Here is a 17,285-nt window from a genome sequence, read left to right as displayed (position 1 = left end):
ATTCTTTCTTTCTTCAAATGGAAGGAACAAAGAGTTCAAATATAGACAACTAGAGTGTGACCACCCATAATTGCATTGTCTTTTGACGTAAAAGACTAAGTGTAATTATGATGTGGGGTGGGGGCCGATCGATCCATTCCACATCATCACCTTCTAACCATTTCACATAAGAAGAAAGTGAACATTCACACAAACATATAAAATAATAATTGTGTTAAAACTATTACGGGGTTTTGAGTGAAAAGTTAGTGAGTACTCTCATGCCTACGTGACAGTACCGTAGCTAAGCGTTTTTCACTTTATAGTTAAACATGTACACAAAGGTGACTTGAAGATATGATCAATCACATATTTACACAACCCTTCAACCTTATGATTTGAGAACCTAAATAATTTAGAGTTAACATGAGAATTACCAACCCTACCCCAACGAGATGTTAACCTTAGCACCAAAGCTTATTGAAAACAGTTAAGTCGAATCAAGTACTGTTTTGACATCACTAGCCTTGATTTAGATGGCATAATTCTTTTTCGTGTTAAACGTAGCAAGTTATTAGAAAACAACTCAAACCGTTGGGAAAGTCATATCATAAGAGATATACACGTATCTTTTGATACTGACATGAAAAGAAAGACAATAGTTGATAGAATTCAAAGGAGATTATCAGGATAATATACTTTGAATATTGAAACAATCATATGGATCTCTTTGTATATGCACGAACATTACAAATAGAATAATAATAATAAATGGACAAAACAAACAAGAGAATAAAATTGATGAAAGATATTAGATATCTTATTGATATCTTGAATTAGTCAAGAGAAGATATATTTTAATTAAAGATCAGCAACACTCCTCTGGCAAAGCAAGGGGTCATTCACAAGTATAACCCAATATTGGAAAGTTGACGATTAAGTGATACATGACTCATGATGAGACAATTAAGTGAATAATAAGTGACTGAGCCTAGTGCGTTGGAGAAGACATCTAAGCACCAATGATGAGACGAGTGAATAATAAGTGAATTAGTATGTACCCTCAAAAAAGAACTCAAAAATAACCAAATCCTCGTGGGTAAATTGCGCACGCAAGAACCCAATCATATCGGTTGCAAAGATCGTTATCAACCACAAAAACAAGAACATAACACATATTAATCTCTAGAATACACAAATTAATAGGTCTTGGAGTCACATTGAACAAACTCAAGAGCAACATTATGAAGAACCAAGCTCTGGGGCCTGCTTAAGGCTATAAATGGCCCTCCTCAACACACAAACATGATGATGAAGCAAATCAACAAAGCTAGGAGGACATGACACACACACAGTCTTAGGTGGATTGACCTCCATGAAGAATGGACTTGTTGATATTAGCATGCTGATCGAATATCTCATTCATATGAAAAGGCAATTGAGAGAATTAACCGTAGCGCATGGGGAAGATAGTGGTTCCCCGAGAAAAGGGGAGGGGGGTTAACATGTCGAAGAAGATCATTAGTGAAGTGTTTTAGATTGTTGAGTATGAATTGCTTAATAGAAGATAATCATATATGCCACAACATACAAGTCCCTACTCACTCAAGCATAAAATATATATATATTACAAGATTATGTCATCAAGCTATCAATTATGCCATTTAATGGGCAATACATGCCACAATGCAAAACTGATATATGCTAAATTGATCAACAACAAATGGAGTTTGGTATAAAGATTGAAATCGAGTCAATAGAGCCCTACACAAGCAATTACGATAACTAACGGTAAAGGTAATATATCCCTAGATGAGGATAAGAATACTCTTAAACGTTGAATTAGACATGAATAACCTGAATTCGAATAATAGATGATGTTTTCTTTTTTTTTTCTTGAAGCTTCTAGAATTTTATATAAGCGTTTTGTATTGTTTTTGGTGATCGATTCAATTTTTATTCGAATCAGTTTTGGAACCTTATTTGAATTCTGTTTTAAACCTTTAAATTCAAATAACCCAATTCTGATAAACCAAATAGCCCGTATAAACCGATGAACACCATGTCAAAATACATCAATAACAAGTGCCAAACTTAATATTTCCTTACAGGATAACAAGGAACAGACTTGGACTTGGTAAATGAATAGCTACTATCTTATAAAATTAAAATGTGACAATCACTAATTCTTGTTGCATGTTTTCAACTTGCAAGTCGTTGGCCTAGTATCGTAACTCCCATGTACCTGCATTGATCAGTTTAAAACCAACTTATCATCATTTACTAGTTGGCAATTAATCTTAAAAAATCATAGAATAAAATGCTAATTTTAGTAATAACCTTCCAAGCATTAAAACACTAGCTTGAGGATTAGTTCCTGTCGAGTTAACTAACGTTGATCCATCGATTACCCTTAGTGCATCCACACCAAAAACTTTATACTCATGATCAACTACTTTTCCAATATGACAGCCACCATGATAGTGCCACATAGTCCTTACAGTGTCCTTACAATATTGTTCCAGTGATGAACTAGTATTACCATGTACGTGCAAATTCATTGGTAATTTCATGTTTAGATCAAGAATATCTTTGCTTGTCATATTGGCATACGTGTAGTTCGAGAATGCTTTTGATTCTACTGCTTTTAGAACAGTTCGAATCCCGTTAACACATTTATGTAAATCTTCAGGTTCCTTGAAGTAGTTGAATGTTACTAATGGGTTGTCTGTTGGATTACGGTTTTTAATCCTTAGTTCACCCTTTGATAGAGGTCCGTTAATTTTCTGAAGTATAAACCCACCCATCTGCAAACAACGTATAGGTCGATCAATCCAACATCTCCAAATTTTATTTTTGAAAGAGTTGGTTTTTCTTGATTATAATTATAAGTTAGTCATTATCTAAGATAGGTTAAGATAATGACAACATATGATGAGCTTTTTGTAAAGTACACAAAAGCCACTATCAAAAGATAAGCTGAATTGGAAAAACATCACCTAATTTGCCATTAAACCTTTTGAAAATGACACAATTTCTTTTAATGTTCAAGATTCTAATTACCTGAGGGGAAAATCCCTGATATGCTGAAGCGTTTGCGGAGATAAAATTACTACCTCCAGCATCTTCGATGTAACTACCAAACCGAGTAATACCAACAAGTTGGACTATGGTTGACTTGACCGCAATGGGAGAAGGAATAAAGATCGAGTTCAATGGATTATCCGCCATGCCTTTACCAACGAAAGGTTGCTCAAGCACGACTTTAATCTTTTGTGCACGGAGTTGTTCTTTTGGGCCGATGCCACTCAACACCAAAAGTTGTGGGCTTCCGAGAGCACCAGCAGATAATATGATTTCATCCTTTTTTGAACCTTTTAGATACGCCTTGTGCTTATTCCCGAACGAGTCTTGAAACATGACGCCATAAGCCAACGGTCTTGATCTTCCTGTAAAGAATCACAGTTTATGACATGGAACAATAGAATGTTTGCATAACAATGGATATATACATGCCTACCTTTAATCTTAAACAAGATTTTTTCAACAGTTGCGTGTAGAAGAACCGACAGGCGTTTGGGATTCGCATACTGTAGCAAATTTGCAGCCGTATGCCTCGTCCCATTTTCATCAAAAATCGAACCACCGACTTTAGTTCCAATGACATGATCAAGACTAAATCCATTATCAGGTTTGACTCCAGCTTCCACTAGTGCAGCTTTTATTGCCAACTCCCATTTATGCAGGGTGGGCTTTTAGACCATTACTTTTTCTATCCACTCGTAACACTCGCGAATCAAACTATCATTCATTAATCTAGCTTCCTTATTTTTTTTTTTTTTTTTTTTTTATTCATAAATATTGCCTTGTTTTTAAGACTTTTATATAATTTACTATAAAACGATTACAATAAAGTGGCAGGCAAACGGGCAACAAGCTGCGCCGCAACCCCCTTTTGAACAGCAAAGCCAATCCTGCTAAAAACGAAGCTTTGGGACCTAGAAGCTGAAGAGGTTCCGTGTACGACGCGCTGAACCCTACTCAAAAATTTCACAGCCTCTGGAGCCAGAAAACCAAATGTATCAAAGGCAAATGGTAGAAAGACATGTTGATTATCTAAACAAGCTTTCTCGTGTTTAACAACTTTGCCCGATTCAGCCTTCAACGCAGCCTGACCCACAACAAACCCACGGTCCCTGAGCCCAACAAGAGGAGACACTCCTGTAAGATCCACACAGGCGTGTTTCCCCCCTGCCCACCCGAACACAAGAATATCAGCTGGTCGTAAAGTAGACCTCCCTTCAATAGGATCCGTGAGAAAGTTAACAGGGGCCTCCTTTTTAGCAGAAATCCCTGCCCGTTTAAGAACATCACACAGAACATCCCTAACCAGATCATGTCTGTATTTAAAGCCAGGCAATTCTTTGCAATGCACCGCATGGTCACCAAAAGAATCCAAACAGACCTTACGACAAATTGGGCAAGGTTCATCCGTCGGGAACATAGGGATCATTAACCGGTACTTAAGGATAGCCCGATACTCTAAACCCGACATACGTTGGCCTAATCCTTCAATGGGGATGGCCGTTAGAAAATCCTGAGCCCGAGGAGCCCGAAGGCATTCAAACACCGCCTTTTGGCGAGGGGATAGATCAAACTTCACTTCTAAACTCTTGACGATTCCACTAAATAAGGCACTCGCCACAACATGTTGGGCTTTAGGGGGGGCGGTGTCCTTATTAGAGAACCCGCTAAGATCAAAATCTGGAAGTGAAGTACGTAAACGATCCATCGCTTCCTTATTGAACTTCTGTTCGCCACGAGAATAAAAACCAGCATTAATAGAAGTACCACCGCCCAAGACTCGAGCACGCACATTTACAACACCTTCTGAAATAAATTCTGAGAGGGAGAGTTTGGAGATGTATCCGAGAAGTAGGAACCAAAACTTGATAAGCGGGTGATGTTGGGATTTCCATAAGGTGAGCCGCCACGTTCAAGAAGTAAAACCGAGTAGTTTGCAGATAAAGTGGTGGCTAACGGGATCCCAGCAGCGCCTCCCCCTATGACAATATAGTCATAAAATGAAATTTTGGGAGCTTTTGTTGCTTCATGCATGAAGGCATAGTCTGTAGCTGCATTGATATACGATTAGAACATAAATATAAAGAGAAACAAGTTGTTAAAGAATTAAAGGGTACGTACGTATTTCACCGATGCATAAATGATTTAAGAAAATAAAGGTTACGACAACACATATCAAGGGTCTCAGCAACATATATTCCATAGTATCTCAGTTTCAGTGAATCTATCAACAACTATAGATTTTAGTCATCTGTTGGTCTTGTTTAAATGAGAAGTGAAATACTAAGGATTAACTAATATAGACAAGAAAAGTTGAGTGCGGGTTGGATAGGGGCGGCCAAACCATTTTGATGGCCTAATGCAAATAAAAAATTTAGGGCCTTATTCAAATAAGAAAAAAAAAGGATTCGTACTTTTCGATTTTTATTTATTCCGCTTTATGTTTAATAAGATGAAAGTTAAATATGAAACTAAAATAGTTTCATTTCTCATTGGGCACTCTATATTTATAACGTGAGCTAGTACATGACAATTTTAGATGTGCTTCTTAAAAGAAACCAAACAAAATATAAATGTGTTGAAACACCACTTGAAAGTAACTTGATTGGAAGATATTGAAAAACGTCTTGTGGAAAACATCACATATGTTGGACATTTTCAACAGGTTATTTATAATTATAATGTTCAAATATTATCCTACTTTTGAAAAAAAGAGTCTCATAACTAATAGTATGTTGGAATTTAATCTTTTAAACTCGAAACAATTTTAGCTACAATTGAGAACTAGTGTATACAATCATGTTATTGAATTAGTTTTTATTCTAAGAAAATGAAAAGTATTTAAAGCATTAGTTAAAATTATGTAATTAATCCTTCTCTTTTAAAAAAATTAATTCAACTGAGCTTGGAATTATGGGCTCTTGAGCTTTCCTCCCTGATTAGTCAGGGTATAAGTTCCAAAAAACCGAACTTTTTTTTTTAGAAAGTTCGTAATCACTTGGGGGCTGCCTTTTTTCCTTTAATCACAAATGAGGTGGTAGCAATTTGTATGCCAATAGATATTTTCTTAGGTGTGTAAATAATGATTAGAAAATGTAATAAAGGGTGTCAATCAAAAACCTTAATTCTATATGATATTAGCGAATAATGATTAATTCTATTCGGTATTGACAAATAAGGGTGAGCTGGCAAAAACTCACGTGACAACATGCTACCACTTCATCCTTATTTGTCAATACTATATCATATAGATTTAAGAGTTTTAAGAGTTTTCATTTACATAATTACTAATATATATAAAAGAGAAGTTTGGTACCGCAAGTGCCCGATTGGGCCACTTATTGGAGGCACCGAACTGATCCGTAAGTTTTGTTTTTTAGTTCAATCACCGTAACGAATGTAACGGAAACCGACCGAACGCCAAATTCTTAAGTTTCGATATCATAATAAACATGACGAAAACCGAGCGAATTTCCGTAGACTCACCGCCTCAACTCATAGGATCGACAACGGTCCGGGTTTTACCAACGTTCGAGTTTTACCGACCAACGTTACCACATTGGTCCACCTCAGTTTTTATAGTTTTTTGTGTTAGTTCTAGTACAATAACGCACGCCACCGAAAACGACCGAATTCGTGTCAACTTACTGGCTCAACGCTTTGGGTTTTACCACCGTCTGAGTTTTACCGAGTTGCTGCGCCGGGTAAAAAGCTAGTTTATTATATTCTTTGAACGTGCTATCACGTGCACACCAAAAAAAAAAAATACTTATTCACCCATACTAATTGCTACTACACCATTTATGATTTATAAAAAAAAGGCCCTCCCCCAAATGTGACTACCATTCTGAAAAACACCATACTCCTAAAAGAAATTCCAAAAACACCATACCCGGTGTTTGGTACAGAGAATGAAATTATAGAGAAATGGAATAGAGAAATGGAATTGCAGAGAAAGGGAATTGGTCTGGAGAATGAGAATTGACTGTTCTGTTTGGTAGTACAGAGATTTCAGTAGAAAAATATAGCTGAGAATCATTTCTCTTGTTTGGTACATAGGAAATAAACAGAGAATTATATCAACTTTATCATTAACACAAGTATTTTTTTCATAACAAATATTTATTAAAAAATAAAAAACATATAAAAAGATGCATAAATTCCAACCAAAATATGCATTGATCAAACCAATTCACATACAAAACATAGTTTTTAAGCAAAAAACATCAACCATAGTTAAAACCAATTCACATACAAAACATACTTCAACCATACACAACTATCCCATTGAACCATCGGTATACAACTCGACCATCTCAATTTTCTCTTCTATTGTCAACGCAAGAAAAGAACGTCCTAGATCCACATCTTTACCAATCAAATGAGCTGCTTTGAACCGTTTTTTCGTAGTGATACCTGGTAAAGCTTTCAACTCATCACTAACCTTTTCATAGATTTCACGAGCCTCCATACCTTCTTTGCTAAGTTGTTCACCCACCATCTCCCCAAATCGAAGCAAAACTTCCTTGATATCTTTGCAAGACTCTCGATATATCTCATCTGCATCCGTGCTTCTACCTCTTTTGCGCTTGCTTGTTACACTTCCTGTTTGTCCTTCAGATCTATCAACATTTGGAACGGCTTCATCAACAAAATCAAAGTCTTCAATATCAACAGGTGAGCTTTTTTGCGTCTCTTGAACAACATCTTCTTCTCCAAGGTCAACTGCTTTACTACCAGTAGCTCTATCCTTACCGAATATGGTACACAATTTGTCATAGAAAGGAAATGACTTGTCACGAAAATTCACAGCACCTTTGTGAGACTACAAGACAATTACAAATAAATTAGACTAAAATTTTAAAATCTAAAAAATATATTTTTTAGAATATACCTTCACGTATTCATTCCAAACACTATCATCGGCAATAATACAACATTTTTGTTCATCCCAACCAAACCCACTTGTATGCACCATATCATATACAATGCTAAAGTGTGTCTTCCATGTCTTCATCCTAGACTTTATATGTGGTTCTGCTTTGAGGCCAGAGTTAAGAAGACTTACATCTAGCAATTGTTGAACACCATTTAAATAACCTGGTTTGAATCAATTGTCAGCACCAGCATACTTTCCGGATGCATGTATCTCCATTAATGCATCAATTAGCTTTGCATCTTTATCATTTGTCCAGGTATGCTTGCTCCGAGTAACTCCTCTCACTATATTTGAATCTGCCATATCTACGTACAAATACATAATTATACAATTAAAAATCATAATTCATGTAACTACAAATACAAATATAACAAGAAACATTAATAAGAAACAAATAAAGTGCATAAATAAACATTAATAAGAAACATCCTTGGTTCTACAAATAAAAAATACATAATTGTCAAACATAACTAAGAAACATTGTTGGCACGCTGCGCACGCATCACAGTCCAACTATTAAACATTTCATTAGCAAGAAGGTCTCTACGATCGGTCCATTCTTGTGAGGGCTCGATCATAGAAATAACATTGTCATGGTCATTTGCAGGTTGTGTGTGATTTACTGGGATTTCGTTATCAAGAGGGTCTTCACTCATTGTTGTTCGTATGAAATTGTGCAATAAACAACAAGCAATGATGATACGTGGCATGGACTCTATGGGATGATATGAGTTATCACGCAAAATAGCCCATCTATCTTTAATCATTCCGAAACATCTTTCTATAACATTCCTGGCCGATGAATGTCTCATATTAAAGAACTCCTTAGCATTCGTAGGAGGACGAGACCAATCGTTAAGATGATAACGTTGACCTCGATATGGAGTTAAAAATCCTTCACCATTTGTATAACCGGCATCACAAAGGTAGTATGTTCCTACAATTAACCATAAACTCTATGTTAATTATCATACTTAAATCTATGTATATTCTTTGAAAATTGTCTATCACATACCCGGAGTTATTTTAAGACCATTGGGTCTACTGATTGCATCACGCAAAACTCTACTATCAGCTGCAGAACCCTCCCATCCCGTTAAGACATACGTAAATAAAAGGTCTCTCGTACATACTCCGAGTACGTTAGTACAAATCTGCCCTTTTCTTGTCCTATTAGGTTTTCTATCAATAGCAGGGACTTTAACTTTAATGTATGTTCCATCTAATGCTCCAAAGCAACTCTGAGTTAAAAGAAAACATTACTTACTAATTTATGTTAGCAAAAAATATATTTAATAAAAAATGTGTTTTACTAACCTTAAACCATTTCCATCTTTCATCAGTTTCATTATTTGGCACTGGCACGGGTGACTTGTAGAGTTCTTTGTGTAATCGACATATAGCATTTAAGACTAACTTGAAATACCGACTTACAGTTTCCCCGGACCGATGAAATCTGTTGACTAGTATCCTATTCTTTGCATTATGAGCAAGGGTATGTAAAAACATAGCAACTTGCTCATCGACTAGCATGTTTTTACTATTCTTTAGTCCCCCTCTAGTTTCTAGCATATCACAAAGTGTTGTAAATGCATGTATATTCATTCTTATGTTAACAACACTCGTAACATCACTTTCATAAACCATCCTCACCATGTTTTCACGCCTATTATGGTAACTCATTAAATATTTTGTACGTAAAGTCATTGACTCAATCGACCGACGCAAATGATAAGTACACAACATCCACCAACGAATCGTAACATAAATGACATAAAATGCACCTATGACAACTATTCTTTGTCTGGAAGGTGATCTTGCCATCTACACATAAAAATATAAGAAAATTAAAGAAAAGCAAATAACTCCAAAATATAATCCAAATATTAGCAACAAAGTGATCATGAAAGCAAGAAAAATGATTACAGGCTACTTTATTCACTGACTTGCTGAATGTTGTTTAATTGCCAATGTTTACATCAATATATATGTTATTTTGGATGAAATTGAACATCCAAGTTTCCATGTGAGTTACAAGTCAATGTTATACAAGATCCCTAAGGTTTCCATGTGAGTTACAAGTCAATTTCTAGATAAAAATGGTGTAAAAAGTGATGATTTGTTGATATGTAGAAATCTGAGTTTTTTGGTCAGATTTGAGTTTGTAAATATAGATTTATTTATCAACAAAACAATTGAAATAAATTATGAAAATATTTTCACAGAAACTTCAACATCTCTAGGTGTTTATATATTTTTCTCAAATTTTTAAAGTATGCATAAGGTTTTCAACTAAAATGCTAATTATCAAAGGTATCTAAAACTTACTGTTCAGAGTTTGTAAATGTCAAAATTTCTCAAAAATTGACTACTCAGGATTTGCATACAAGGCCAATTGGGAAATATTATAGACACTTAAAATGTTCATTAGAAAGAGGAATGAAGTCTAAAACTTCAAAAACAAGAGAGTTATGCTCTTTAGAAGTGGACCTAAAATCTGTCAGTCAAAAACAGATTTGACCTTCGGTTTTATTTTTCACGTTTGGGTAATCAAAACTTCTCTAAAAATTACGAAACCAGTGGGGTTTGAAACTAGACTCTTTGAACTTAATGTTAGACTCAAGAAACGATCAATTTGCATCTGTTATGATCAAAATATTGTTTGAACAAAACAGCATTACAGATTTCATTAGCAACAACATTCAAGCAACTCATGTAAACATTCAATTGATCGGTTCCAACATTCAACCTAGCATCTAAATATCATTCTAACATAAAATTCATGATTCAAACTCATCAATTTCATACCATATAATGTTCAATTCCCAACCTAGACATCAAAGATTTCATCAAGAGTCGAATTAAACATAAACCATTGAAATCTAACATATCTAAATCGATTACCAACAACATACAAACATCCCACGATAACAATCGACATCAGCAGCTGAGTTTGGATCGAGGTTTAGGTCTGGTCGAGCATAAGAAAGTCGAAAAAATGAAAGTTTCATACCTAGGATCGTTGAAATCGAAGCAAGGATCGCGAATACGAACTCGGTTCTTGGATTGGAGATGATTTGTGGGTGATTAGAGGCTGCAAGTCGATCGAACAGCAGGGAGAGGCGTGAGTTTGCTGCTGTAGATCGAACAGCAGGGAGAGGCGTGAGAGAGTGAGGCTGAGAAATGAAACCCTAGAAATCCAATTCTCCGCTTTTTTTAGAGAAACAAAATCTGAGAAATGGAAATGGTTTATTTCCATTTCTCACCTCTTTCTTTCATAAACAAACAAGAGAATTCTTTCCAATTCCATTTCTCACCCCTCAATTCCCTCTACCAAACACCCCCTAAGAATTTTAAAAGGGGATGAGATTCAATTAATTCCACCCCTGATTGACCACATGCAATAGAAGCGTGGGATTTAACCATTACACCAGAGAGGTCTTTTTTCCTAACCGAATTGGATCAACTTAAAAATTTTATATGTATGATATATTTTTTGAAATTAAGAAGTCTCAAAACTTTGTAGGTTTAAAGAATGTATGAAAGGGTGTCATTCAAAGAATGTAAGCAATATATGGTCTAAAGAATGTAGGCCTAAAAAATTTGTTGGTAATATTTTGTTTTCAATAAAGTTTATATTTATGTTAGAAACAAAGCATGCATGAAATTGCATATTTAGATTTAACAAAACAAAAAACATAACAAATTAATAGAAAAAAGGTCATGAAAAATATAAAAAGGAACAAGAACACGTTAAACTACTTATGTTTGATATATATTATGCCTTATTTCTACATATCCTCAAAATACAACAATAACCAAGAGTCAATTTTAATATGTTGTACTAAGTTATAGATAACAACTTGGTGTAAATATATAATATCTTCTCACGAAATTAACACACGATTCACTTATTCTTGTAATTTCCACTTGCAAGTCGTTGGCCTAGTATTGTAACACCCATGTATCTGCATCAAGATTATAAGATCTTAAAAAATCATACGGTAATTGTTTATATGACATATTTTAAAACTTAATTACCTTCCAAGCATCAAAAGGCTAGCTTGAGGATTAGTTCCGGGAGAGTTTATTAGCGTTGAACCATCGATTACTCTTAGGGCATCTACACCAAAGACCTTATAATCCGGACCAACTACTTTTCCAATATGGCAACCACCATGGTAGTGATAAATAGTCCTTACATTGTCTTTGCAATATTGTTCCAATGACAAACATGTATTACTACGTTCGCGCAGGTTCCATGGTAATTTCATGTTTAGATCAAGAATATCTTTGACTGTCATATTGCAATATTTGTAGTTCGAGAATGCTTTAGATTCGATCGCGCTTAAAATTGTCTTAATCGCATTAACACATTTCTGCAGATCTTCGGGTTCCTTGAAGTAGTTGAATGTTACCGATGGGTTGTCAGCTGGATAAAGGTTTTCGATCCGTAGTTCACCCATTGATAGAGGACCATTAATTTTCTCAATTATAAACCCGCCCATCTGCAAACAACAAAGTTCAAGAAATTTACTAGTTATTTTTGTTGGAAGTAATTTCATACTTCAAGTCAAAAGTCGGTGAACTTGAGGGACCAATGTTAACAAGCTGGTCATAGTTGGTTATGATTTCTAAATACGTTATGTTTCCTAATTGTATTGTAACTGTAATTGTAATTATTGGTAATATCTTGGCTAGCAAATTAAGTTAGTCTATATAAATCAAGTCATGGTTAGGCATTATATGGTGAACAATATGTAACCGAGCTAGGGTTCATCAAAAGTCAACCCGAGTTAGTATTTGAGAGTTGTAATCAGTTTTTTGAGTTATATTTTCTTATTAGTAAACAAGAGTTATTTGTTTACTTCTTGTTTGATTATCGATCAGAGACTTGAATTTAGTTGTTGTTAATGGTTGCAAGCAAAATTCTTAATATGATAGACATATTGTAGTTACCTGAGGGGAAAATCCTTGATAAGCTGAAGGGTTAGCATTGATCAAATTATAGCCACCAGTTCCCTCGATGAAGCTACCAAACCGAGTAATACCAACACTTTGGAAAACAGAAAACTCGACTGCAATGGGAGAAGGAACGAAGATTGAGTTCAATGGATTATCCGCCATGCCTTTACCGACGAAAGGTTGCTCAAGCACGACTTTAATCTTATAGGCATCAAGTTGCTCTTTCGGACCGATGCCACTCAACACCAAAAGTTGTGGGCTTCCAAGAGCACCAGCACATAATATGATTTCATCCTTTTCTCTACCCTTTAGAAAAGCCATGTGCTTATTCCTGTCTGAATCTTCAAACACGACTCCATAAGCCAACGGCCTTGATCTTCCTGTAAAGAATCACAAGTAATACATGGAACAGTTGATAGAATGTTGGCATAACAATGAATATATACCTACTACCTATGGTCTTGAATAAGATTTTTCCAACAGTTGCATGTAGCAAAACAGACAACCCTTTGGGATTTGCATACTGCAGCAAATCTGCAGCGCTATGTCGTGTCCTATTTTCATCGAAAAGTGTACCAGCCAACTTAGTCCCAGTGATATGATCATAACTAAATCCATTGTCTGGTGTGACCCCAGCTTCCACAAGTGCGGCTCGAAATGCCACCTGCCACTTCTGCATTTGAGGTTTGAACACCATTACTTTTTCTGTCCATTCGTAAGACTTGTTAACCAAACTTTCATCCATTAATCTTGCTTCCATATTAAATTTTTGTTCGCCGCGAGAATATAAACCAGCATTAATAGAAGTACCACCACCCAAGACTCGTGGACGTGCATTTACAACACCTTCGGTAATAAACTGCTGAGAGGGAGAATCTGGAGATGTATCCGAGAAGTAGGATCCAAAATTTGATAAACGGGTGACGTTGGGATTTCCATAAGGCGAGCCACCACGTTCAAGAAGTAAAACTTTGTAGTTCGCAGATAATGTGGCGGCTAATGGAATTCCAGTGGTGCCTCCACCTATGACAATGTAATCATAGAATGAAATCTTCGGAGCTTTTGTTGCTTCATACATGAAGGTATAGTCTGGAGCTGTAGTTCAATAACATATATAGGTTTGATAGGCTAATAAATATTAAAGTTTATAATATGTAATTCAAAACAAGTTGTCGAATTGAAGAAGATCGAAAGAGTATATACGTATTTCAGCGACACACGACTCATGGAAGAAAAGGATGGCTAAGAGAACTCTTATCATCAGTCTTGGCAACACATAAGCCATCTAAACAGTATTTCAGTTCGCTTAGTTGCCCAAATGCACAAAATTGTTTCCGGTTGAATGTTAAAGCTTCCTCTTTGCGAAGTAAGAGTACAAAGGATGAGTCAATGGCCTCAAGAAAAGGCTCGACAGCATACTGAAATTGGAATGCAACTTATTACTTATATATGGAATATGAATGGATTCTAGCCTCACATGTGCCCTCTTCTTGAGGGCAAAATAGGTGAACAAAACTTTGAAATGGAAGCAATTGTAATATGATATATGTTTGCACGTTATGTGAAAACTATCACGGTCGAATTGTCATATCATATTGCACCATGGAGGGTGTTAGAGGCACCATTGAAAACTTGTTTTTCAAATCAGTTATATAACATTGTAAGAAAATTTCATTTTTGGATGTATCATTGTTACTAGTTAGGAAATACTATTAAGGGAGTTAGACGCAAGTCACGCAACTAATAAACTTGTGTTTCAACACCAATTATAACACTGAATTATCTTTAGAATTTAAAAGCATCGTTCTAAAGGTTTAGATACACCAGTCTTGTAAATTTAGATGCGCTATTGTAAAGACTATGTTAGAAAATGTAAAAACGTGTTAAATTAAATATATATCACGAATCATTCTAAGCTAAAGAGCATAATATTCTGATTTTTAAGGTGTAAGTTTTTTTTTTTCAGAAAAGATAGTACTCGAGGTTAGCAAAAGTGGTGGTAATTAATTATTCGTGGTTCAAATTTTAATGATGTGTTCTAGTTCATTCAAGAATCGACGACCTAAAGTTTGGTAGTAAAGTTAATTTGATGGTTGATATATGATTAGCCAATTACTATTATTAATAACTAATGAATAAACTTGAATGAGCATGTAAATGAAAACAACGGTCAAATGTAAATGAACAAACAAACATAAATGGATGACAATAATTGAATGGAAACAAACATAAAATGTATATCATGATTCATGCCTCGTGATAAATTCATGATGAACATTTAATATAAAAGCAGGTTCCATAACCTTTAGGAGTTTAGGTTGAATCTATAAATGGGGTTGTGAGTGTAGTACTAAAGAATGGATTACTCTGGTATTTTAGAAAGCTAAGAAGTGTTTGATCGATGAAATGCCCCAATGTAATTGCTTACATGTAGTTGAAAGAATTCATAATAATCCTCAATGGTTCAATGATTGATAGTTTAAGTAATGAAATTGATAGATATTTGAAGTTGGGAAAGGATTAGTACCTATAAGTTGAGTATTAGCGAATATGTTAGTTTAATATATGCTTTGATGTATCAAGTTGATGTGGTATGTTTATAATCTGAAGGATTTGTAAGAGGATTGCGTGTTGGCTATAGGTAGTCAACGGGTTGGTACGGACAAACATTTAAGGACTTTGGAACACTGATCACCAATTTCTTAATTTGTTAGGTTTGTTAATCTTACATGAGAAAGTGAAATTGTAGAAAGTAGTCAAAGTAGTAACGTCGAACAAGAGGTAAATTAGTTGTGTAATATACCCCTTTAGTAAACAAGAATCAAATGTAGGTTGTGATCTTCTTGTTGAATATACACTAGTGACGGGTCATGGTAGATTACAAGGTTAAAGGTGAAACCAAAGACTTACTAAACACCACGTTGATATGATGATGTTGAGTTAGTAAGAATTACAAGGGTAATATGTAAAAAGTTGTATTGAATTGTTTACATTGCCAATAGTTACATATTTAATTTAGCAAATGATTCAATTTATTGATCTTGACCTTTTAGTCTTTAATTAAAAGATTTGATTTAATTTGACTTGATGTGTGCTAGTGAATAACTCTTGTGGCTAAACATGTACAATATGGTTCAAGAGTGAGTATATAGTTCCTACAAATTTGGTTTGAACAAAAATGACAAGACAATTTTACCAGGTGTCAGCGTAGACTATGTTGACCCATAGCCTGCCCTATAGACACAGTGTTTACATTGATTTCACGACGACTTACCAATTCTATAGGTTTTGCACATTTTAAAATTGGGACTCGCATGTGAATTAAATACATGATTATAGGCACATGTACTATTAATTTTGTTTTCACTAGATAAAGCTCTAGGATGATGGATTAATGATCGGGACTTGGACGAATGAAAAAGCATAACATCTCTAAGTATAGTATTGTTTTTGAAACTTGGATGATGCAGCTAAACTAGGAAAATGGTGGATTTGAATAACAAACTTTATGGGTACGTTAATTCGTTATGTTTTAACAATATTAGAAAATTTTCAAGGGCTTACATTTCCACATCTTGTTTATAGTTTTTTAATATTATTAAAACTAGCGTGCTAAAAGATTTCTGCTAAGAGTTTTTTTTCCTAATTAATTAGTTGTTTAGTTTTTTTATGTTAATTTAGTTTGCTATGTTATTTGGTTCAGGTATGCTATTCACATGTTAAGTTAGGCTTGCTAATTTAGATTTTTACATTGTCTTATGTTAATTTTGGTTGCTATCATCAACCATGAATCAGGCTTGCTATTCATAGTTGAATTTGTTTTATGTTAATTAAGGTTGCAATTATATATAGGGTCCAATTTTGTTTGATAATTTAGTTGTTTAGGCTTTTTTAATGTACGTTTGTTTAGGTTGCTATCTGATTTGATTCAGGTATGCTATTCACAGTTAAGTTAGGTTTGCTAATCCGGTTATGTTAATATGTATAAACACACACACGCGTGAGGAGGATCATGCGAAAAATTAAGTTATAGTGAGATGTACGAGTCAGAACCATGCATTGAACATGTATAATCAATAACATACAATATAAATGACAATCTTGTAGTAACTAACACCTAATTATAATTTTATGAGAAAAGGATATTCATGTCTTTTGTGTGCAGGACTAATAAAATCAAATAATCAGTTTCTCTTTTTAATCCCCTAACCATTTTTATCAAAAAATTCCTGTTACCATTTCACACAATCAATGTCATCACAATGTATTTACACATTTAACTTATTTTTAATATACATACTTCTTTGTAGATTCATTT

General features: G+C 34.7%; 3 pseudogenes; all 3 read right to left on the bottom strand.

The window, feature by feature from the left end:
• Positions 1 to 1,836: 1,836 nt before the first annotated feature.
• On the bottom strand, positions 1,837 to 5,421 carry LOC143582305 (protein HOTHEAD-like; annotated as a pseudogene).
• A 1,675-nt stretch (positions 5,422 to 7,096) lies between these two features.
• On the bottom strand, positions 7,097 to 8,305 carry LOC143582304 (uncharacterized; annotated as a pseudogene).
• A 3,512-nt stretch (positions 8,306 to 11,817) lies between these two features.
• On the bottom strand, positions 11,818 to 14,057 carry LOC143582295 (protein HOTHEAD pseudogene; annotated as a pseudogene).
• Positions 14,058 to 17,285: the final 3,228 nt, after the last annotated feature.

Source organism: Bidens hawaiensis, unplaced genomic scaffold, assembly GCF_021521415.1.
Source record: "Bidens hawaiensis isolate Kalapana, Puna unplaced genomic scaffold, B.hawaiensis_p1.1 tig00031524_1, whole genome shotgun sequence".
Taxonomy (NCBI): Eukaryota; Viridiplantae; Streptophyta; class Magnoliopsida; order Asterales; family Asteraceae; genus Bidens; species Bidens hawaiensis.
The sequence above is the reverse complement of the archived record's forward strand: the minus strand, read 5'-3'. Positions and strand labels throughout refer to the sequence as shown.